Source organism: Osmia bicornis, chromosome 1, assembly GCF_907164935.1.
Source record: "Osmia bicornis bicornis chromosome 1, iOsmBic2.1, whole genome shotgun sequence".
Classification (NCBI taxonomy): Eukaryota; Metazoa; Arthropoda; class Insecta; order Hymenoptera; family Megachilidae; genus Osmia; species Osmia bicornis.
In genome coordinates this window covers 7,083,117-7,107,187 of record NC_060216.1, presented here as the reverse complement: position 1 = coordinate 7,107,187, position 24,071 = coordinate 7,083,117, and the positions used below count along the sequence as shown (strand labels likewise).

Sequence of the window (24,071 nt, the reverse complement as noted above, 5' to 3'; positions counted from 1 at the left end):
GAGAGGGGCTTCGAGATCGATTTAAGCCGACCGTGTTTGTCCGAGTGATACCGAAAGCCAATTGATCGAGGCGCGGGTATTGGGGCTTTATCTGACCCCGCGCCACCACCGACTCTAACTATCTTTCATCCGACGAAAGTTCGTTAACTTCTCCTGGTCGAGATATCGGTTACGCGGCGAACCGTTAAACTGCACCGTAAACCAATCTAACGACAAGTTGGGCGAATCAAAGAAAATTTTCGTCCATCACCGAGGATGTTTTCGACTTCGCAAATCTATACGATCGTTATCTCCCTTCCGTCTACCTTCGAAAAACGCATTCGACGCAGTTGGCCAAATTGCAATTTCCTCTCCTGCTCGGTTCCGAAGCGCGTTTCGGCTGCGGCACCGCGTCTCTGCGGGGTCGTTGCACGATTTTCGAGGATAATTTATGACGCCCGGGCGCGGCGTTTCGGTCGCGTCGAGAACCGGCGTAAACAACCTTCCTCTCATCCCTTTTCTTTTCTTTCTCTCCTCTTCCCTTTACGTACGCTCGTCGACCACCCCTGTCCCACGAGAACACGAGCAGCGAGAGAGAAAGGGGGGATCAATACCAAAGAATTTCACCAGCTTTTCTTTCTTCCCTCTCTGGACATTTCGAAAACAATCCTCTGCTCGTTTCTCTTTCCTCTTCGATCTTCCCGAGGGAGAAACAAGTTTGTCGAGGGTGGTACCGACATATCGTAACTTTCTGAATTTCTTTCCTCGTATTTGACTTGAAATTTCACATAAGTTCCGTTACAGCCAATCGAAACTTCTTCCGAGACACACGAGGGATGAATTTTTCTCTTTCGCGTAGAGATTCGTTTCCTTTTGATCTTGCTGCTTCATATTTCCAGTTATTTCAACAGTTTTTCGTAATTTTTTTAACCATCGAGCTATTCGACACCCCCCGGCAAAGGTTCACGCCACGTTTTTCCTTCCACCCTATATACCACGAGTCCCTCTTCACGGTTGCTCGATGATGCGTGCGATGCACACGACCGGTCCGAACGAGACTTTGCGTTCGACTTTTTATAGCATCCCCTACGATCGGTATCGCCACCCCCTCGCCGAGGCAAAAGCATCATCGTTCCTCGGCTAAACGGTATTCGCCAGGGAGGGTAGAAATTCGTCGGTCGTTGTTGAAAGCGTTAGCTCGAACTCTCCGGGGGAAAATATTAGGAATAATAGAGCAGTCGAGGGCCATTGACCCTAATCCGGTTTGTATTCCGGTTGTCGGCCACGATGGAACGAAGACGGCGACGATATATTTTATCCGACCTCTTTATTTCCTCCGTTGATGTGCGTTCGCGAAATTGCGGAAATGCCCGAATCTGGGTCACTTTTATTCGATTCTCCTATTAAGAGGATTCTCTACGCCGATGAGTTTCGCACACAATTTTTTCACTGTACATAACCATTTCCCGGCTAGTATTTTATCGAATTTTCGAGTTTCCAACGATCGTGGGACGAGAAAAGCCGGAATGGGTGGTCGGCGAATTTTTGTTTTGTACCAGATGAGGAAGAAGCGAGGACAGCCGGAGTACGATGGCACGTTAAATGGCGAGCACCGTTGGTCAGGACGCGATAAGAGGCCGCTCTAATCGCTGCTTAAGTTAATTAACGGACAAGAGATCGTCAAGGTCCCGAGGGATCGAAGGAAGTCACCGTTGCGACGGTGTTTCCCTTCTTTTTGCTTTTCGTACGCGACCATTATCCAGCCAGACATTCGTCGTTGCAGCCAATCGTTTCTGTGCGAGACCGTTAGAAATACGAGCCCTCTCGTTCCTGGACAATTACCTTTCTTCTAATCCTCGTTACCTGCCTTGCAAATTAATCCTTCCTCTATAAACACGAAGAAAGAAGGATTTAACACGGTTTTCTTGGTCCGAAATTAACACCGGGTTTACGAACTTGATTAAAATTTCATTTATGAAACGCAATCTATCTAATTAAACGTACATATACGTGTACGTGGCGAAAGGGTTTTGCTCCCCAAGGAACACGTGAATTTCCAAAAAGTGTTCACAGATGAAAGGGTTAAAATGAAGTTAGCAGAGTGTGTCGAACCGGAAGCCATTGAAAGGCGCGGCGTCGAACGGCGAATATAGAAGCAGGGCGCGTAGTATTTTATAAACGGGCAACGGACTCGCGTAACAAGTTGTCCGTAAGCTGTAATGAAAACGTAAGACCGATACGGAAGCGTCGTACGGAGAATTACGTCGATACCACGATGTCAATGCACCCGGCACCCGGTGCGGCCGTTCGAGGCGTAGAAAAAGGCAAAGCCAGAAGTCAGGCCTCCTCTCCTGAGTAATGTCCTGGGTCCATTGCACCGCGGTGCACCGGTCCAAGCGCGTTCTTGCCGTTTCGGATGCTACCTCGGTCCCCGAACTCTGCTTCATTGCTGCATATACACTGTACAGCCTCCTCGCAGGACAAAAACCCCGTACAGGACAATAACCCTGAATAAATCACTGCCTACCGACGATGGGCTTCTCCTCTTCTCTCCTTCTATATTTCGAGGCTTGCCTAAACGAGATCGAAACGAGCAACCCCTGCTTCCATTTGTTTCTTCTCGTACTCTTGACGAATCTTCGGACTATGTAACTTTTCCAATATACGAAAGTCTTTTACTAGTTAAAAACAATAGAGTCGCGAGACGTGTCTGGTGCATCGAGTCGCGTCGAGTCGTTTAAATGTAAATTTCGTAGTAGACCCAAGGCACTTGCTGCGCCACGACGCGACGCGACGACCGCAAAGTTCCTCCCTTTATAGAGGTAATTCCGTGAGCAACGGATTCGATAGAAACTGCAGTTTAGAGTACGTTAAAGCCGTAGTTAAATCTAAGCTCTCCGGCTCGCTCTATAGTTCACTGTCTCGCGACATAAATCTTGGACTCTGGCGTAACAGCGTCCACGCACCACGTAACCGCTTCGTTTCGCTGTGGGCGTGCTGGCCTAACTTTTAGCATGCTCCGAGCTTCCGTGATTTTCACTGTCGCTCCTTTGCTCTCGGCGCATTCAAATACATCGTACTTTCTACGACACCGCTAGAATCCAGTCGCGTTTGACGTACGACAAAATTCGATCCGTCGAGGCCGTTCCTGGTAGCAAACTTCTCGAAACAGCGTAACAGAGAAGGAATCGAAAGCGGATCGACAGCGTAACAGGATAGAGTTTTGACAGGAGACGAGTTGTAGGTGCCGGAATTTTCATTAGTCCTATTTCAAACGCGTTAAGAATATCGACAAACTGCATTCCTCGGCCCAGTTTTCACTTCCAGCCACCTCGACTATGGCTACCAGAACGACCTCGTCGACTATTAGACCCAGGGTCTCCGCGAATTCTTTCAAATGTTACGTCGTACTTAATAAAATCACTGCAATCGCTGGGTCATCGCCTGTTCATCGTTCTTGTCGGGTTTCTATCCAGCGTTACAAATTTTCCTCATCTACTCGACCCAATTAACGCGTCCATAGCAAAGTTGCAATCAACCCCAACCTTAAGGGACAGATATCTCGGCTGGATATCCGTGATGTCCTAATTCGTGAGTCACGCGGCTCTATTCAGTATTAACGCGTGAATGGGTTAAAACTAGACCATCGATCCTGTTTCAGCAAAGGGATCTTTTCTTCCTAATATCACAAAGAATCAAACAGATTCGTCCAATTGATCCAACCCCCTACTGATCAATCATATTTGACCTAGAAATTTGAATGGTAGAATATCATCTGCCTGACTGTTAATTTGTCATCGACAAAATTAGACGAGGTTATCGAGGTGTCCTCATAAAAATTCAAAGATGATCCACTTTCGAAAAATAGAGGGACCTTCGAGATCGAACCGTGATCCTGTTCGATGGATCGACCTGATCAGCGACGCGGTTCTCCACGCCTTCGTAACGTGTCGCAACAATGTCGCTGGTAATTAGAATATTTTCATTTCTGTCCTGGTGTCCGGCAGACCGGGCCTCACGGCGAGAGCAACCCTCGCGGTGGCGTGGGTGGGACCGGTTTTCCGACACGTGTGTGTACGAGATCACGTACGCGAGCGGAAACTAGCTCGTTCTAGCAAAAGCAAGGATCGAGGAGCGATCGGTGGAAAGGAGAAAGACACCGGTCGTTGGTTGCTTCGGTTGGTCGCTGGTGTTCTCTACCCTTTTCCTCTCGCGGTCGTTCGTCGAGCGCATTTGCCTTTCACGGCTCGCTCACCAGCTCCATTGAAACTGTGCGAGGCTTCGTTCGCTCTTGTTGCTTCAACATTTTTTCCCCGCTACGCTCTGCCAGCGAATTCTCCGTTGCTACCTTTCGTCGACCTTTCTAGCTTTGCGATAAATTGACCTAAAATTTTCGGCCGCGTTTCTCTAGAAACGGGATTACCCTTTTGTATGCTTTTCACCGAGTTGTCGCGTCGGTCCACGCGATAGAGGCTGCGAGAAAATAACGAATTTCGATAAAATCTTCTCGGCAGTGGTAGACGAATGCGTGGCCGTGAACGTGGAGGATCGCGTGAGCGCGTAAGTACATAGGTGCGTGCGTAAAACACGTCACGGAATGGTCCTGCAGGCGGATTATGTTAATTAAACGTAATGCAAGAAGCCGAGGGAAATTAATCGCGCCTCGTCGCCGCCTCGATCGCTCGTTAATGGCGGCGCTACCTCAAGCCAGAGATTCCTTTTATTTCCTTCTCGTGCACGCTTGCACGTCGAAAAGGAAGAAACTCCTGCTGCTCCTTTTCTTTTCGCCAACGGTCGGAGATTTTGTCCATAGTTAAAGGCGTCTTCGAGCAGGCGCCGCGCCGCCTTGGATCGAACCAGATAGACACAGGTCGATAGAAAAATCCTCCTCGAGAGTATTCCTCTCTTAATTCGTTTATTCCTTCTCGGCAAAGATGTTTCGTGACTCGAAGCTGATTATTAGAGTATCACGGTTCGCACCCTTTTGCGCCCTAAAATACCAGCCGTACACGTCGTGAATCATTACACCGTCCAATCAACATTCTCAACAGCACACCTTCCATTTCTTTCCACCTTATTTCTACCCTTTCATCATCCCGTTCCTCTTTTCGTGACCTCTTCATCCAATCTTATTAATTATCATCCATCGTGAAGATTCAGTTTTAACGAGCGAACGCCGTCTCGGGATATATATTTTTTTTTTCCCGCGGTGCATTGTGTCCATCGGTCTCTCCCTTTCCCGGGAGGGAACAGAGAAGGAGGAGGAGGACCCTTTGCCTCTTTGGCAAAGAACAATCGCGGTCTCGATCATCGATCCTGCTGGATCCCCATTCTGCTGTCAGCCGGTCGCATTCTTGCTGGTTCGCTAACCTTCGAAAACGAAGCCCTTCCAGCTCCGCAAGATCGTTCAGAGAGTTTCGGAAGAGCTCGTTGCCTGCATTCTCCTCTCGTCTCATTTTTCACCTTCGCCCAACCGCGCTTCTCCCTCCCTTCTTACCCTCCCTCTCGTCTCACTTTCGTTGCTCGTTAACCTAAAATTTTCCCTTCGTCTCGCTAATACCATCTTTCACGATCTTCAACCGATATTGTACTTCGTATTTCTTTCTCTTGTTACCTCGACAAATCCCATGGTAACGAGCATCCTTTACTTATATCGAGCGAAATACGAAATTTTCATAACGGAAAACCGCTCACCGCTCATGCTTCCTTCGCGCGTGAAACTCGACGTTGTTATCCGATCGGAAAAAGCAAGGGCGTGTTTCGTGCTCGTTTACGGTACCGTGTCGCGAGGCTCGTTTTGCTTGACAAAAGTTGAGAAAAAGCGAAGAGGTACCGTGCAAAGGACGAGCAAAAAAGAACGGAGCCAGAGATGGTTGCCGGCTGGAATCGCAAACGATCTCGCCGTTCAGCGTATTCCCGCCGAAATTATCCAAAATTCTGAGCGGTACGGTGGACCAGGAGGATGAGACTCGGCTTAACGAGCCTGGAAGATGCGAGCTGCCAATTTGGCAGCGCGTGAGGGACGATAAATCAGCCTTAACCGTGCCCGGAACCCACCGAACTCTCCTTGTATCCGCGTTCCTCGAACGCGCCCCGTTAACCAACCATTGTCACGATCCGTTCCCCGACCAAAACGAGCTCCGATTTATTCTGAAACACCCTGTATATGGGCGGGCCCCGAAGAGCGATAGAAAAAAGGTATTTAGCATTTTATTCATCGACAACACGACCACGACGTGTGCGGTGTCGAAATGACGTAAGGACGGGGAGTTACAGCTTCCGCGACAATGTTCCCTATAGATTCGCTTAACCTCGCCGGAAGTTGTAATAATTCCGATGATGATGCGCTCCCTCGTTCATCGAGCCGCGCTCCGCTCAATTGTAAGACATAAACGAGATCGCTCGTGTCAGACCGGGGGGAAAAAAAAGCAGACTTTCCAACAAGAATAATAACGATAATATTGTATAACGGCGGCGCGTTGGGCAACGTACAATTTCGAACGCTGAGAAACGTGTAATTTGACCACCAAGTTCGTTCATCGATTTACTTCCGTAAATTATCTTAACGTGTGTCGTTACTTTTTCTTTTCGAGCAAACGCAGCGCTTCGCGTTTGTGTACATACATTTTTAAGAAACGAGTCCGAACAAGGTTCCGTGTTTTTTGATGAATAAATTAACGAAAGAATGCGGAGGTGTTGCTGGCCATTTCCGCTTAGCGACTGAAATCGTTCGACAAGGTATCGTTAATTGTTTTACAACACACGCGCGTGTCGAAACGTTCTTGACGATAAACGATGTTTAACGTGTTATCGTTATCGAGTAACCGAAGAAACAATTCAGTTCATTGTGCGCGCTTTAAGAGGAGCGCGGTGGGAAATGAACTTTGCTAATTCAGATAATCGTATTTGTTGAAATTGCTCTAGTTTTTCTTTCGTACTATAACGCGATCCTATCTGTTCCTATTGGTGTTGGCACGATTGCGAGAAACACGTTTCGCGGCGCGTTCATTCACCAGTGTGCCAGGGCGAAACGCACACCGCGTAGATGCGTCAAATGCGTGCATCCGTCTATCCATTCTGTCATTATGCTATCAGACGATGCAATTGCCAATTGACGGTGAACTTTCTCGAGTCGCCTTGACGAGACGACGTGCTCGGGAACGCTGTTCGACGACGCGTTCAATTCGCACCGCGTTTCCATCTCCGTTCAAGGTGTAGGTTGCCATTTACAAATTCATCGCACGATGCTTCGAAATATTTTCGTTCCCGATAATTCCCAATGGAAGGTATTTCTTATCTTTGTAACTCCCATAAATTATACCCTTATCAACATTTCTATAATGTCAGCTTTTATCATTTTTTTTTTCCTCGCAAACGTGAAAAGTTAATTTATTATACGACCTTGTCAATGTCTATTTAAAACACAAAGCGTTTATGGAAATGTGAGAATCGGAGCAGTCTTTTTAATAATCGAAAGATTCGAAGAAATATTTCGTCGGTTCAATAGAGTTTCTCAATACGTACTTCCTTTTGAGTGAATCGCGAATGAAATTTTTCAAACGATGCTCGCTGAACGAGCCAGAGAATTGGAAAACTACTTTCGAGGTAAACGACGACAAATCCACGCGGTGATGCGAAACGAACGGGAAAACAGCATTGTGACTTTCGAGCTTTCAATAACACAGACATTCACTGAAAAAGTTCGATACGTAAAGGGAAAACGAGCGCGCACGCGACGCGACAGACAAGGTACAGAGTAAATGCACTTTGTGAAAAATGTTCCCTGTAATTTCATTTCGATCTTCACAAATCGTTGTACAGTTACAATTCTTTCGATCTCATCAAATGCACCTTGCGTCTTTCTGTTATTCTGACATAGAAAATGAACAGTTAGAATCGAAGAAAATTTATCAGAAAATTCCATAAACCGCGATGCCAGGATCGCGAGAAGATTGCAGGAGAATCTCACGAGGCGGTCAAACGACAGGTATTTACGTAAGACTGCTTTTCATTCTCGAGAAATAGACAAAAAGTAATTAGCCAATTACGTCGAATGGGTTATTAGGAATTTTGCAAAATTTGTTTCTTTGTTTTCTAATTGGACAGCATTTGACACGGTCTTCTTTAATGAAAAAAAAAAGAATATTTGAAAAGATTCGGTAGCATTTCGTTTCATCGTTCTGTTGGCGAAGAACAATTCGGTTTTACGAGTGCCAGAATTGGCCATCAATTTGGAGCCGAGGCCCAGACAAAGGGTGCTTCCGTGTAAAGGGTTAATCGACTGGTGCGAACGTATTTGTAAACGGTTTCTTCGCAGACCGCAACTGTCCGTCCCTCGTCGTTTCGACGACCAAGCTACCGTGACGGGAATCGGTAAAAGTGATTTCAATATTCGACCTGACGAATCGTGGACAAACGCCGTAACTGGTAAACACCATCCGTGTAATAAATTGTCGATGGTCTTTTACAGCGAACAGGGTAATTCGCAAATTGCTATATTACTTTACGAGTTTTATCATTATATCTGGATGAATCGAAACAGAAGTATCGCGTTTTCAATTAAAAGATTCGCGAAACGGGAGGAAATGACGAGTAGACAGGCAGCAGAGAAGGCAGTAATTAATGTCGTGCAGCAGAGCAGAGCATAGTAAAGTAGAGGAGAGCAGAATCAGGAGCAGGCTGCGTCAAGGATCGCGCTAATTGCAGGAGGTCGAGCAAGTTCACGGTAGCGCGGTGTACCAGAAGGTTACTGTTACTTTTCCTGGTCGACATCTTCTCTAGTCCCTCTCTACTATTCTCGCTCTCGTCCATTCTCTCTCTCTCTCGTTTCATCCTGTTTGGCAATGAAGCGACTCTCTCTCGTTGCATCCAGTTGAAGGGAAAAGAGAAAAAGATTTGAAGGAAGAACAAGAAGAAGACGACGAAGAAGAAGAAGAAGAAGAAGAAGAAGAAGACACGGACGGATGATTGGCTCGACGTTCCTCGAGATAGCCACGAAGCCGGTCGGTCGTCGCCGTCGTAGTGTTCGGTAACAGAAGAAACAGCGGCAACCGAAGCATCGACTACTCTTCTGGGTTGCAGAAGTTGCGGTACTGGTCTAAAGGAATTACCGTTAGAAGAGCTGCACTCGTCTTACGTGCTTCCTAGCCTCCATGTTGCCACACGTTTCTGTGTGGGTAGGCTTCTTTCCCTGCACGACTATGCTCAATGCACTCTGCACGATATACGCGGTGTCTCGACGTGCGCTGAGATTTTCAGCCTGTTCCTCTCGTTCCTCTTCTTTCGCTTCTCATCCTCGGTCTCATCTGGTCGATGGAATTCAATGGAATTCGTCGATAATCCTTTCGGCTGACAGGTGTCTGTCGATCGCAGAAGTTTGATCAATTTGTTGGTTATTAAGTTCATACGGTAAAAAGGTAAATCAATGTTGGATTTACCATTTGCATCGACTTAACAGTATATTGCATTTAACGTAACGGCTGGAAAAAGGATGGTAATGTAGCTGCGAAGAAAGACGGAGGCGCGGATAATGGGAACGGTGTAGCAAGTTAGAGAATCATTCTAAGGTGTTTTATTTACTTTTATACGCAGTTGGATTGCTTAATCTTGTTCGATCTGTTTCTGCTCCATTTTCCATCGAGTTCGCGATAAACACGCCGTACTGGGTACATACTGTGTATTTATTAACCCTCCGCGAAGCGGATACCGTGTTTGCGCAGAATATTCTACTCGACTCGGACGGATATAATAATTATGAAATAGCGACACGAGTAATTAACGCAAGAAAATTAGAACCGCGGAGAGCGAAAGTGTAGCTGATTCCGATTCCACGGAGGAAGAGATAGTTTCAGAAAAACATCTTCGACTATCGTAGTTTCTCGAATCGCGGAGAACGAAATGATCTATTTATCGCTTTGAATAAGATTTGTCTACGTGTATTCAATGAAAATTAATCCGACCAAGTTAAGACGCAAGAGGAAACTGCTACACGTAAACTAGTGTCTGCTTAACGAAGCTGGATCTCGAAGGCTTAGGTAGGCGAAATTGAATTGGATTTTGAGGTGGTGCTATGTACTCCAAGAATGCTCCGAGTTTCGGAATCCTTCTCTACTATTCCACGTTTCCAAGCTTTTAATCCGTTAAACTCGGTCTTTCGAGCAAGATATACGCTGATAATGCATTTAGTCGAACGGTTTCGTCTTTCAACCCCTTGCCCCGTGATTTTTTAATGAAACGGAAGACGAACGATAACTCGGGGACCGAGCGAGGTAACGCTAATATTTGTACAATTAGAGTCCAGCGTAAGGAAGAAAAGGGAGCACCGTGTTCGGTCAAATTCAAATTAGTTCCAAGTAATTGCGATGTGGGTCAATTACGTTTAAAAGCTTTCTAATTTACTTCGGGAGTTGGCAGCGCGGCAAAAATGATCTGTATCGCGCGCTCGGGATCGATGAAAAATTCTAAACGCCCGTTAGAACGCTTGTCGCATCCGATAAGTTTAATTAACGCGAAAACAGATTCCATCGTGTGACGCGACGTAACGGTGACGAGTTCGCAAGAATTTAGGGAGAAAGAAAAATTGATCGATAGCACACGGTAATTAAGGAAATAACTCTGGAACTTTTCAATTTGACTCGCGCCTGGAAGGTATACTCGAGGGATTTAAAAAAGAATTCAACCGAGAGAATTTCCCGGCGTTATTTAGGATGATTTTATATTTCTTGAAAATGGTTAGAATGTTTCGATATCGCGAATTAACGAGCGTTAAGCCGTTGCGAGGTGTCCTCTCGCAGGGAACGCCTTCCATCTAGCCGAATTAATTGGCGTATCGCGCTAATTATTGCACCGACGATCGTTTAATCACCGTGAAAGCGACTGCTCGTGCCAGCTTTTCAGCAATATCGAGAAAACCTCTCTGAAACGCGTTTCTTTCTCTTATTCTAATTAACTTTCCTGTCCTGGCTAGCCAGATGTGCTACACCGTCCTATGATCGCTGCTGATGACTTCCGTTCTAAAAAGCAACGCAATCTGGGCTCTTTTTAAACGTCATTTCTGTTTTGACGTCCGTAACGCATCCAACGTTCTATCCGCAGCGCAGGATTAAACGCTTTCGTTACAGACGTCTGTTACGTTGCTCTATACACGAGGAAAAAATTTTTTTCATTGTAACGTTTCTGCTCTAATTTTTTGCTACGATCTCTCGTTTCGCTATGTTGCAAAGAGCAACATTTAATGGAACTTGTAAACATTCCGTGAAATTTTTCAGTGGAAAATTTGTAGAAAATTTATAGAAAATTTGTAGAAAATATCGCGTGGGTATCGCTGGAGGTTCCGCGCGTTTATCATGTAACTTACACCTGCAGGGGTTGGTAATATGGCCGGGTTCGAGGGTAGAGAGCGGGTAACAGCACCGCGTGCAGTTCGTCGTTCGTAATAATTAGTGGCTCGGTAATAATTAGCGTTACGGTGTGCGTGTTGTTATGACGAACCCATGGGCGCTTTTGCGTACACGTTCACGGGGATACATTTACGCGACATGACGGCGATGCAATTAAACGAGCATGCGTCGCTGTTCGTTCTCACGCGTCTCTTGGATGTTACCTCCCTATCGGGAACACGCAACATCGCTGGTTCCGCTTTTCCAGGAATCGCGGAACAATTAAGTTCGATTGTTGTAGGCGATAGTCAGCTTTCAAATTTTTGTTACCAGCAACGTGGCTGATTTGTTCTCTCTTCTCATTTTTTTTTCTTCTTGCTGGCACGAATAAGCACCGAAGGGATCCTAAGAAAGCATAAATATCAGGTTACTGGGTTAGTTCTGTGGAATTTTGAACGTCTCTCCTCGTTTATCCTCGAGTTCTATCGAGTTGTTCTGTTGCTTTTCGAATGCTCGTAGATAAGATGGAGCTCACTCATACTTCGAGCCGTTATCGCCAGCTACGCTGACGATGCTTGTGAACCGAGCTTGAGTCGTCTTCGGTCCGTCGACAACGACGCAACTTGAAACTCGAACCCGATCCCGAGAAACGATTCGACGTAAGCGAAAATTGTTTGCCTCATTCGGTCATCGAGTCGTCAGTTCTTCTTCTTGCGTCGAACCGAACGGTTCCACGCGACGTTTCATCGATTTTCTTTCGTTTCGATTCCTTAGTCGTTCATTTTTTTCCTGGTGCATCGCATCATCGCGAAACAGTTGCCGAGAGAGGACGGAAGAGATCATCGTTTCGACGTGTTTCGAAAAGTGACGGAAAGTATCCGCTCATGGAAACGGGTTTTCACTCGATTGTGATAGATTTCATGTATTCTAACGACTATTACAGTGGATCGCGAAGGTGGACGTCGCATCGTTTCCGGTCTCGACGCTGGATTCTCCAGGGACGCGGTGAACTTGTTATCGAACGGAATCTTCCCGATGACGGAAGAGCTCCAAGACAGAGATGGGTTTATTTTACGGATCACGGATGTTCGAATAGATATCACGGTGCAGCCTTGTGACAGTGTAATTAATCGTTTAGTTTTTTTTTTTCATTCTTCTTTGATGTCTTCTTCTCTATATTTGTTACAGTGTTTTGCTTCTCATCGTCAGACGGAACGATTCAAAATTTTGCGTCGACTTGAAAATATTTTTCACGCATATTTTCGAACGTTCCGTTAGACTTTTCTATTTTTCTCAAACCGAACTGCGTATCTTCCTAATCCACTTATGTTTTCTTCTTTTCCCTGTCACCTTCGTCATCATTACGCTCGAGATGATTAAACGATTCGACGCATCGATAATTCGCATCCTTGATTTACCTAGATATGGACGTAAATTGACGCGAGTCGTGTGCAACTCGAAATCAGGCATAGATTATTCACGAAGGGTTGCGAAGTAGGATGTAACGCAATACGTGGTACGTCGCGAATGTAGCATTTAAAAACAATACAATTAAAATTCCTATAAATATATGTATGTATGTCCAATTTGAGCGTATTTAAGAGTTAATTGCTGTCAATAATCTAGATTGCTTCGAAAGATAATTTTCAACGTTCGGTTCTGGAAGACTTATCGTTTCTGTGCCAATAGCTCGATTCACGGAATTGAACCTTCCGGTTAATCGCATCCCGACTAATGGAAACTTTTCTTCCGGTTTGCCTATCATTGCTCGAAACGTCGGTTTGCAATGCGATACTGCCTTTGATACCGATTACGAAGGCCAGATAAAAAGCACAAAGAATCATCTTCATACTTGGGAATCAACGTATTGCTTTACATTTTAAACAAATTTTCACTACTTTGTATAACTATCTGTCAGTAATTGAAGCAGCCAACAAGTATACCGATCCACGGCTGTAATTACAATTAACGAGGATAACGGCTTCGCTAACTACCGATCCCAGGGATCTCATTTCCTCTGGAAAGATTTATGAATCGATCCGCGACCACGATCTTTTCTCTCCTCGATTTTTTTTCAGAATTTCCTGATTTCGTTCGACGCGTTTTTTAGTTTTTTTTTCAACTTTCACAAACGATCTTTCTCCCATCCGGTGACGATCGGAGGCATCTGGTTACGCTATAGACCATAAACATTGATAATTTCCCGATGGCATAAATCCGTGCCGGTTTTTTCCGTGACTCTGCGGTTGAATGGCAAACCGATTTCGAACGCGTTACGATTTTCCATTATATCGTGTCGAAGCGGTTTAGAAAAGAATCGCGTGCGTGGTTGGAAGATAACTCGCGATCCAGACGAACGGTACCTTGTTTTTGCATTTAAAGCGAGTCGAAGGCTCGTGTCTTCGTCTGTTCGTTTCTTGCATCGTAAAGTACAGTGAAATCGGGTGCAAAACCGATTCGAGACTGGTTTGCCAGCGAGGAAGGAAACAAATTTATCGCCAGGAAAAATGTAGCTTTTTCTTAACAAGTGTAATCGTTTGCAATTTGTAACAGCGCGCTTTTGTTAGAAAACATTTTATCTAAAATTGCTCTGCTTCTAATCTTCTGGAATGGTTTGAAAGAAAGAGAGAAAAGAAAAATATTTTGATTGAAATTCCGTAAATTGAGGAGCGAGTATAGTTTGTACATTGCTCGGTGGATTAGCCGAGGATTCCTGGCGTGGATCTCGGACTCCGTAGGCGTTCACGTGTACCGTGGCCGCATACCAGGCCAGGCTCACCAGTTGCACTTATTACCGGAGATTGTACGTTACCTCTCGTTTACATCTTATATGGCCGTGCGAGTAACGCGTGCTCCGCTCCGCGCCGTTTTCCTCCCGTCTGTGTATCGTCGAACTCGGCTGCAAATCTAATTAACCGTACTTTCGAATTCTCTCTCTCTCTCTCTCTGTTGATTATGCATTTCTCCGCATGCCAACTCCTTTGGACGATGCGAAATTAAAAGTTTCGCTTTTCACTGGCTCGACTGAAAGATCGAAGCGTTAAAGGTATTTAGCGAAACGAAATTAAGAGCGCAAATCACATTTCCTTTCCCTCGTTGGTACAAGATACGGGACCGAAGAACAGAACGCGTTTTCTCGCTTCGATTTACGAGCGATCGATGCTCATTCTACTTTTTCTACAGCGTTAGAGTAGAAATTGTTGGGAAAATTACGGCACGAGGCGCGCGTAACACGCGAACGATAGCCTCGCTGGTCAGATTATTTATGCGAATTACCGTTCTCGATGCTCGAAAAACCGTGTCGGTTATTCGTTCGTAAACAGCGGAGAGTATCGAGCGTGCACGCGATTCATTGAAACGAAGCGAGAGCTTATTTGCTGGCGGTGCAATGTTTTAGATTATTCTTTTTCTCGGATTCGATGCCGATATAGCATACGATTCGCGTTTACGTCCGTATCAACCTTCTCGTGGTCGCGAAAATGTCGCGGAAGAAGAACGCGTTCGAGCAACAACCTGTCCTCGTTAGGTCGTTACGCCCTTTTCCTTCGTTTTCTTCCACTCGAGATAATTTCCAGTTTGTCTCCGCTTCGGACCAGCCGTGGCGGACTTTCCATCGGATCATGCTCCAATGCATCCTCTCCCGAGAGTACACAATCTCCGTCTCCTCCTATCTTTTTTTCGCTTATTCTCGCCCCGTGCAATTAACCCCCGTGCCTTACAATTTTTTCCTTCTCTCTTAAACGATCAAACGCGCTAAAATTAACCATTCACTTTGCCTAGACGTCGAGAAAAAAAAAATATGCTTTTCTATGTACAAAATTTATTCCGCCATCGCGACCGCAACTCGTAGGTATAATTTGCGCATAAATTTACGCCACCTTTGTCCTTCCTCACGTACCGGTTCCTAAATAGTTTTCCACTAATTTCCACATGAATAACCCTCGCTCGTTTGTCACGCATTCCTCAAGTATCCGGCAAACGTAAAAGTAGACTAAACAAAGATCTACTGCTATCCTAACATTACTTTCATAAACTTGATATTATCTCTTCGCAAATCGGTATAAATTAATCCTTGTACAGGCAACCGTTCATCCAACTATTCGTTGAAGTTTCAATATTAAAAATTCATAATTTTCCTCTCACTTTTTATCTGGTTACGCGTTGTTGCTTCTTAAACTCTGCCTTTCACTCTGTCGTTGCATCTTATTCATTTTTCCTCCGCTTTCTTCTCTTCTCTCTTCGAAAATCATAGATACATTTAGAAATTAAGCAGAATTTTTCTCTGCATACAGATTTCCCGATTTTTGCTCTGATCGATGACTTTCTCGTCCAGGAAGATCGCAGCGATTCGTTCGTCTCAGGGAATTCCACTACGTTACAGAATCACCGAGTTTACAAACGGTTAGGATCTCGCGCACGACGTTTTTCGTCGCCACGAGGTCCCTGCCTGGTGTGATGTAACTTAGTGGATGTTTCTGTCTCGTACTTTCGTCGATCATGTTCAGGAAGAGGTCTGTGTTCTCTCCTCCCGAAGAAAGATCCATCACGAGGAATGGGAAGTGTTATTTTCAGTGTCGAAACGATACTGCGACGACGTTGAACGATTTTCAACGATTTTCCGATGGAGCGTATTTGCGTTCGAACATTTTCACGGTTAAAACTCGCGAGGAATTTAATTTCGATGCGAGCAAATGGGAGGAAAAAAAAGGACTTTCTAACGACGACACGCCCTGCTCTCGTATCCGCGAAAGTAACGCAGCAATTAATGAGAAACTGGCGTTTCGCCAAACCCGCATCTAACTCGGCTTGTTTCCCGTCGAAAGAGTTAGCGATATCGCGACCGAGCATCGTTCACTCATTAACCGTCGAGTGAAAAAAAAAAGAAGGCAAAATTCTGTCACACTAGCGCATTATAATCAAGGCCCACGATTCGTGCCACGAGAAACTACTAGAGCGTAATTTCTAATTTTTCGCGAAAGTAGCTTTCCTCAAATTCTTTTTTCTCTGTCGCGTGAATCTTTGATGCCGACACTCGAGAAACTGTCGCGTTGAAAAATCGTGTCAAGAGCCAACGAAAAGTTTGGTATTTAAATAAACTCGTTGGTGTGCAGCTCGTTTACGTACCAAGTTTCAGCGGGTGTGCATGAGACGGTTGTTTATTTTCCGTACGCGCAACTTGCATCACTTCCGGCTCCCGGCCCGTGTGCTCGATCGTGTAATCCGTGAACGATAATTAACACATGCTTCCCCTGTTCGAGCTGAGGGCTTTAATTTCTAATAAATTATTCTCGCGTTTCTTTTTTCTTCCTCGCCGTTTCGATGCCCGAGAGTTCATTGTTGAATCTGTGGCACGCGACCAACGAACAGTCTTTAATTGAGAGCAACGGAAGCGTTGCAGGTAGGTCAGTGAGCAGGTATAATAATATCGCGTAATGACCATATTTCCTATTTAACTCTGTTGCTTCTTTTCCGCGTCGAAACGACGTGTTCGATTTGCAACGCTAGATTTAAATTGTAAAATAAAATGATAACAGCGCGTCTTGGTACGTATGTTCGTTCACGGCGTGGCAGTGAACGTATTAAACGTCGAATCGATGCGAATGCAATATCGAAACAGGTTCAGGAGGAACGATGGGGTTCGATTGGGTCGCGATTCTGCATTGTAATGCTCGGCTTAAGAGTGATGACCGGGAAAGCAGGAGCACGCGATTCAGAAACACGCTTACGTCGTCTTAACGGAATCCCCGAGACACGGTGAAAAAGAAAGAAGAAGTCCATTGCCGGCGAAGAAAGAGGTCGATATTCGGTCAGGGTCGGTCGACGTGTCCCTCTGCTTGCTTTGTGTTTCTCTGTCACGTTTAACGACCGCTTTCCCAACTTCCCCTTGACCAACGCGCTATGCAACTGCTTTCACACGTAAAGAAGAACGATCGTTTTCTTGGAAAAGTCAATCGTATCTATAGATAGCTCGTTAAAGAAAAATGCAGATCGTTCTCTGTTTAGTAAATATATTAGGAATTGGAAACGAAACACCCGTATACGGGTTATAGGGTGCCGCGCCATGTACGATTATTACTACTTGCGGCAGTCAGTTTGTTGCGTGATGTATGTTTCGAAATTTATTTGTAAATCTTGTGCGAAAAATAAAACTGTTCTTTCTGATATGTATTCTACCCGAGTGTAATATTTTTATTTTATTTTATTTTAATAGACGGGACAAGTCCCATTAGTGTACATAAATGAATTTTACAAAATTTTACAAAAGCAGCTGACGAAAAGAAAAGATTATAGGTAGGCTGACGAGTCGCATAATCTAGTCTGGCAAAAGTTTTTCGATCGAATTTCTAAAGGAAGTTACGTTACTTGTAAAAAAATCTAAGTGTATACAAAAGGAGTTTGCTATGCAACACATGCGATTTACGGGATCATATGCAGAAAAACCAGATGTATAGCAAAGATCTAACTGTTCTCATTGGAGCATAGAAAATCAGCTCGAGAAGTTGTGGGCAATAGATAATACCATTAATAAGTTTAAATAGGAAAAGTAGATCCATTCAAGTTCGATCATCATTGGATTGTAGTCATGATCTGTAAACGTCTCAGAAACTTATGCTGCACTCTCTCAATTAATTGCACATATTTAGTTTGATTGGGCGATCAGCCCATTGATATGTAATTTATTTTTCAGTCATTTCGATGAAACCACGTGCGCTGTTCTGCGATACCTTTGCGTCGTGAAATCGAGCGTTGATATGCAACAATATATTCCAGCAGAGCTATTAGCAATTAGGTGAACAGACGCGTCTCATTTCGATTGAAAAGTATTTGCTCGCCGGTCTATCCCTTCTGGCATCGCACGCGTAAAGAAACAGCGTGGGTCGTGGGTAGTCCCTCCACCTTTCCCGTGGGCTCACGGGGCCCATAAATCCATGCCGTTCGATTAACACGTCCCGATCGCTGGCTGTCCCCTTTTCTCCTTACCATCTGGAACACCGCGTAGTCCCTTGTCCAACCCCTTTGAAGCAAACTCGCGACCTACCATACGCCTATCAAAGACTCCGTTGATAAGCCACCTCTAATTTATTCCTTTCCTACAGGATAACTGCCTACCAGACTTCCCTTCTTACTTTTACGTCTTCGCGCATAGGCGTCGGTATTCAAGTTTTCAATAACAGTGCTGGGTCTACAGAGACCCTGGACTTAACTTATATTAATTTTCGAAGCTTGCAAGCATTTAAATCGTTCATTTTGAAACGCAGAGAAAGGAATTTCTTCTACCCTAAAGCGGCAATATTTTTCCAAATTCGACAGCGCGACTCGTCATCGTGACGCGTTAATTTTCTCCGTTAGACGCCAGTGCACCCTTCGACTCTTTCCACTATTGCAAGCACACTCGTGTGTTGGATAGAAGAAATAAAAGAAAGAAAAAAAAAAAGGAAATGTCGGGGAACGCACGCACAGGGTGACTAGGTGATTTACGAGCGGCGATTTCTCGTACTCGGACCCTTCTCGTTCGCCCCGTCGATCCTCGCGATAGATTCGACGATCGAGAAGCCCTGCTCGACGAATACGGACAGGATTAACTCGGTGCCAGTCAATTTTCGCGGCCAACAACTCGCTTCGAGTCGGTTTCTTTCTTTTCCCTCGCGGGAGAAATTAATAGCACCGTCGAATTTGACTTACTCGCGGTATTAATAAATTCTCATGAATAATAGCCGTTCACTCGACGTGTCTGTACGCCTCAAAGCACATTCTCTCTCGCTGTCGAAGAGAAAAAGTTTCATCGTACTGCGTTGCTAACGAAACGGCGATGAAGGAGAGTCGATTCGTCTTCGGTGGAACGTGTATCGCGAGGATCGAAAGTATTTCGCTGATTTGCCAACGAGTCCTCGAAAGAAATTGCTCCGTGTTACGATCGACGGAATCGTTGAGAAAACCACTCGCTCGTAAAGTGGAAAGCAAGATGTGCACGGTGGTTGAGTTTTTGAGAGTACCAGACGATTTTCTTCGCGGTCGTCGAAAGTTAAACTTTTATTCGTTCGCAGGTGTACGGGATACGAGAAAGCGTATACCACTTACAATGTGGGTATTCGGATTGTTATTGGCGAGCGTTCAGAAAACCGTGACATCATTTTTTACACGTTGCGCGTAAGCGGCTCTGTTGGATCGAGCCAGTCATTATCGTGTTATCTCGATCCGTTGCAACGATTGTCGTTACCGTGATTATTATTTAAGGCCGGCGTTAGAGTCGCGAGGAAGGGCCGATCGAAGGGAACGTTTTCGCGAAAGGAAAATCTCCGTGAAATCGTAAAGTGGAGAAGATACGGCTGCGTTCCATTCCCTTTATATCTGTTCGTTTCTTACCCGCGTTTCTCGATCGTTCGTTTGCTTCGCAGGAAGAGCCCGGTGGGTGGATGTAAAATAGCGTACACGTACGCGTTCGAGGAGAAAAGGAGCGGGTTTTATTTGATCCTTGGCGGCGTGAAGTCACGCCGAAGAAACGAAGATATGCGAATGCTTCAGGAACGTTTCATGTTCGCTATTCGAAGTAACATTTGCGACGAGAAATTTGAAATACAATATTGCCTCGAAATAAGTTGCTTATTACTTGGCTTTGTTCCCGAATCGGGACCGAGCGGATGCGAATTTATTTTTTTTAAAATGATAGAAGATGACTTCTTTTCTCGTTCTGGCATTAATCATAAGTCACTCGCTCTGCGGGCGACTTCAAACAAAGAAGAGGGGATAGCGAGTTGCTTATTTCGAGGCAGAGACAACTTGCTTACTTCAAGACAATACTGTACATAGCGAAAGGGTTATCTATGGGCTCCAAGGTAACGCGTTCCCCTCGCTTTTCCTCTCCAACGAAAATCATTGACAATATTCGTTGCGTCATCGAGCGAGAACGAATGAATGAACGAAGAAGGCCGCGTTCTCGGTTAGTCGACGATGAATGACGCTGGTTAATCGCGAATCTGGAGTACTACTCGTCCGCGTGATTTAAAAGGTCGAGCGAACAGGATGGGTATCGCTGCGAAATATCCCGTTCCCTCCCTCCTCGTGTCCACCTTTCATACTCGAACCGATACCACTCGAATTCAAATTGCCCGATTAATTAATTACGAGAACGCGCGAGCTTTGATGGTTCCGAGAAAAATACTGTTGATCGAGGTGTTTTCATTCGATGCTTGAAAAAAGTGTTTTAAAGGCACCCAATAGTCATTGTAACGCGCTCGAAGGAAAAGTTTTCACGAGCTGACTTACGATGGCTTTTATTGCTTTCCTGCGTAATTGGGAAGTCCCTGGGAGGATCGATCGATCGATCGATACCGCGGTATCGACGCCACTATCCCCGACTGCGAAACCTTGAAATTCCGCGGATTCCTGCGATACCGTTTGGCGTATCCTGCGTACGCAAGAGCTTCTTTCGACACCGTCCAGGACTCTCGGAGATCAGTGGCGTAGAGGTAGGCTGTAGTTTTATCTAGAAATTGAAAATGCGCACGATTGAGGCGATTGACAGTCAGCGAGCGCGAACGCTGTCCCGAGAAATATTTCTTCGAATGGAATACTCGACGGGGAACGAAAGTAAAAGCAAGGAGGAAGATCGATCGGACAAACAGCAGGTATATACACGGCAACTCCCTTGCTCGATCTATCTCTATCCGCCACGTAAAGGCATAAATATTTACGGAAAGTCGAGGAAGAAATGTTTTTCATAAAATATTCATTAAGCAGATGGGATCGCAACCGGCTCGTGCTTACGCTATTGAATTTAGGTAGATAGCGTGTAAGCTAACCACGAACCATCCCTACCTACACATATCTTTAATATCTCGACGACGAATCGACATTCATTAGGACGCATTGCCGTTCTTTCGCCGTAGGTAACTCGAGGGAAGAATACTCGAACTGGCGGTAGAAATCCTCGAGACTGATTATCCACGATTATACTCGCGATTTTTCTTCACCGTTACGCCCTGCAGAGACTAAATATCCATTACGAGGCTTTTAAAAACACGCGCTGGTTCGATGCTGGTTTTCCTTTGCTCGATGGCGATAGGTGGCACACGATAAATCTTGGACGGAATCGAGAGCGAGTACGGAGATGTACCTTCCGGCGAAATTTCACCTTACGCAATTAACCCGACGCGGAGACTCGCAGTCGATTACATGAACGGTGTTACGCGGTGATCTTGCACGCACCTGATCTTGCTGGCTAACCCGACGAAACAAACAGTAAAATGATTTTATCCGATGAATGTCTTCTGGCACGATTGATCGGGAATAGACGGTGATGAAAAAGAAAAGGATTCGGAGAGTCTGTTATAGGGTATTATCAAATGGCGATGCTGGTAGAGACGAAGGAAAAGTTTTACATAATACAAACAGACTGGTTCGCCAGAGTCGGGGGGAGGGGGGGTTCAGCGTTTGCTGGAGAAGAGGTGGATAGAAGCTGGCTGGAACGGTAGGTGGGTGAGTGGGTGAGTAGGTAGGTGTGCGCGATCTGGAATAGTCGATTTCTATTCTTCGTCGCTGCCTCATCGGCCAAGCGTTTTCCGATTGCCACTGGAATACAAACCGATTCAGCTGGAATAAGCTTTGCAAACAGAGAGTCTACCTTTCCACTTCAAAGCTATAGTTACCTATTTCTTTTCTTTCCACGAGTATCACAGAACTTTGTGTTCCTTTATCGAGGCTGTGCACAAACAGGGTTTGCAAAGCATATTTTAGTAATCTCTTGCGATAGAATTGGTTCGATCGAGGAGACTTTGTCAGAAGATAGAAGGAAGCGAACGATGCAACGGATGAATGCCACTTTACGCATCGAATCGATCGATCGATTCGATTCGCAGCAAAAGAGGATCCGTTTCGCGATTGAAAGACGGCGAACGCGATTTGTCGCGGGAACAAGAAGCTTCGAAGTGCTTCTATAGAAAGGGAGATACAGAATGGGAGGTGCGAATACCTTCTACCCGGTGAAGAGGACAGCCTCTTCTTACGGCGAATTATCACGTAACGCGGTTGATAATCCGCGAGTAGAATGTGTACGCGGGAAATCACGGACTAATGAGATCCCTCGTGAGATCCCTGCGATAATTACGCGACAGCTTCCCCCGACCCGTTATCGATTGCTTAATGAACACGATCCTCCGGGTCCACCGAGCTCATTGATTTCTCTTCCGCCCCAGTTAAGCTTACCAACCGAATATGAATAGTTGGGCAAACAAATTTGACCCAGAAACATTGTGTTTCGATTCCCCGATGAAATTAATTAACCTGGCTAAAATGGTCCAACTTTAAGTTCACGCGAAACTATCTGTTATATTGTTCCTCGATAGAATGCACCAGCATCGTGGATGTATATAATTCACAGCAGGAGGAAAACGAGAAGGAACGTTATCCTGTTTACGATCCTCGTCTTACGCAATGTCCTCGTCTCCGCCTTTTTCATTCAGTCATTGTTTCCCCCGGGAAATTGGGGAACCGTGTTCCCAGAATCGTTTCGAGACACCGTCTACTTCCTGCATAAGTTTCAGACTCTCCTCGTTCGGTCGAGATTTTTTATCGTTGATTTGATACAGCATTACCCGTCTAGCCGGCGAGTCATCGTCATTAATTCTCGGTTATATTACTTTTCTTTTCCCTCGAATCTTGGGAGGCAAGGTGTAAAACTAGTGCCATTTAAAAAGTTCACGTCTGGTACGTTCGAGGAAAAAAAAATGTCCATTTTCATAACTCGCGTAACTCGAGACGAAGATTAATTGCTATTACCAGGAGCAATTAGCGACCGTTACGTGTCGGTATTATTCGGTGAAAGTGTTGAGAACCTCCATACGTTCCCTCTGTCTCTCTCTCTCCACATCTCGTTTTCCATTAATCTCCTGTGTTATTTTCTTTTTCTTCGCGAGGCTTATCTAGCGGAAATCGGTCTTCCGATATGATATATCTCTAACAATCTGCGTTCACCGTTATCAGCCGAACAACCAATAGGTATTTTAATCGACTCCCTTTCTCCCACCGAATTTCGTGGATTCGAAATCGTACCGCCTTGTTAATACCGATCCATCGGTTGCGTAATCAGAAAGCGGTGCTGTCCACCAGGTGAAAGAGCGACGAGTACCAAGGTAACTGTTGGAACAACTGAAAAAACGAAAAAAGAAAAATAGGATTCGTTAATTATTAAAACTGTCATCGAAGCTGGCAAATTACTCGGCGAGAAGACGTTCACTTCTCGCTTTCATTTTGCCGTAGCAATAGGTTCCGCTGTTTAACGGCTCGCGTCGCGGTAATTTCAAGGCAATTAGGATATTCGTGGGAACCTCTTCATTAAAGAATCATTAAATGATGTGACGCGTTTGCAGAAACCGGTCCCCGAACAGATATCCGGCTAGTTTAGATAGATTATAGAAGGATATTTATACGGCACTTGTGAACGCGGCATTACTCGCATTCGAATTGGAGAAGGTTCGAATTTCCTATCGTTCGAACGGCTCGATCAACTAACCGAGTACAAATTTGTCGAGTAATCAGGTGAAACGGATCGGTTCGCTATTATCTCTGATCGAAGCTCATTCGGTCGCACGAAGCTTCGATAGCTCGACACGAACACCACGGACCCCGATGGACGGCTATCGATTTTGCCTCCTCTAACGTTGCACCGTTCTTTCTTCTTCCTTGATCCATTGACAAACAACATTTTTTATTCAAACA

The 24,071-nt window shown here is 45.2% G+C and overlaps 1 protein-coding gene across 8 annotated transcripts in view; it reads left to right on the top strand.

The window, feature by feature from the left end:
- LOC114882287 (SH3 and multiple ankyrin repeat domains protein 3) overlaps positions 1-24,071 on the top strand; it is a 96,094-nt gene that overhangs the window by 4,953 nt on the left and 67,070 nt on the right. The window contains exons 1-2 of one of the 8 annotated variants that reach the window (XM_046287639.1): positions 12,002-12,016; positions 12,301-12,479. The exons of 6 other annotated variants lie outside the window; for them this stretch is intronic. The gene's annotated coding sequence lies outside the window, so the exon portion shown is untranslated. Of the gene's footprint in view, positions 1-12,001; positions 12,017-12,051; positions 12,480-24,071 lie in introns of those variants that run through there. One more of the 8 variants, XM_046287638.1, reaches the window with a different exon arrangement.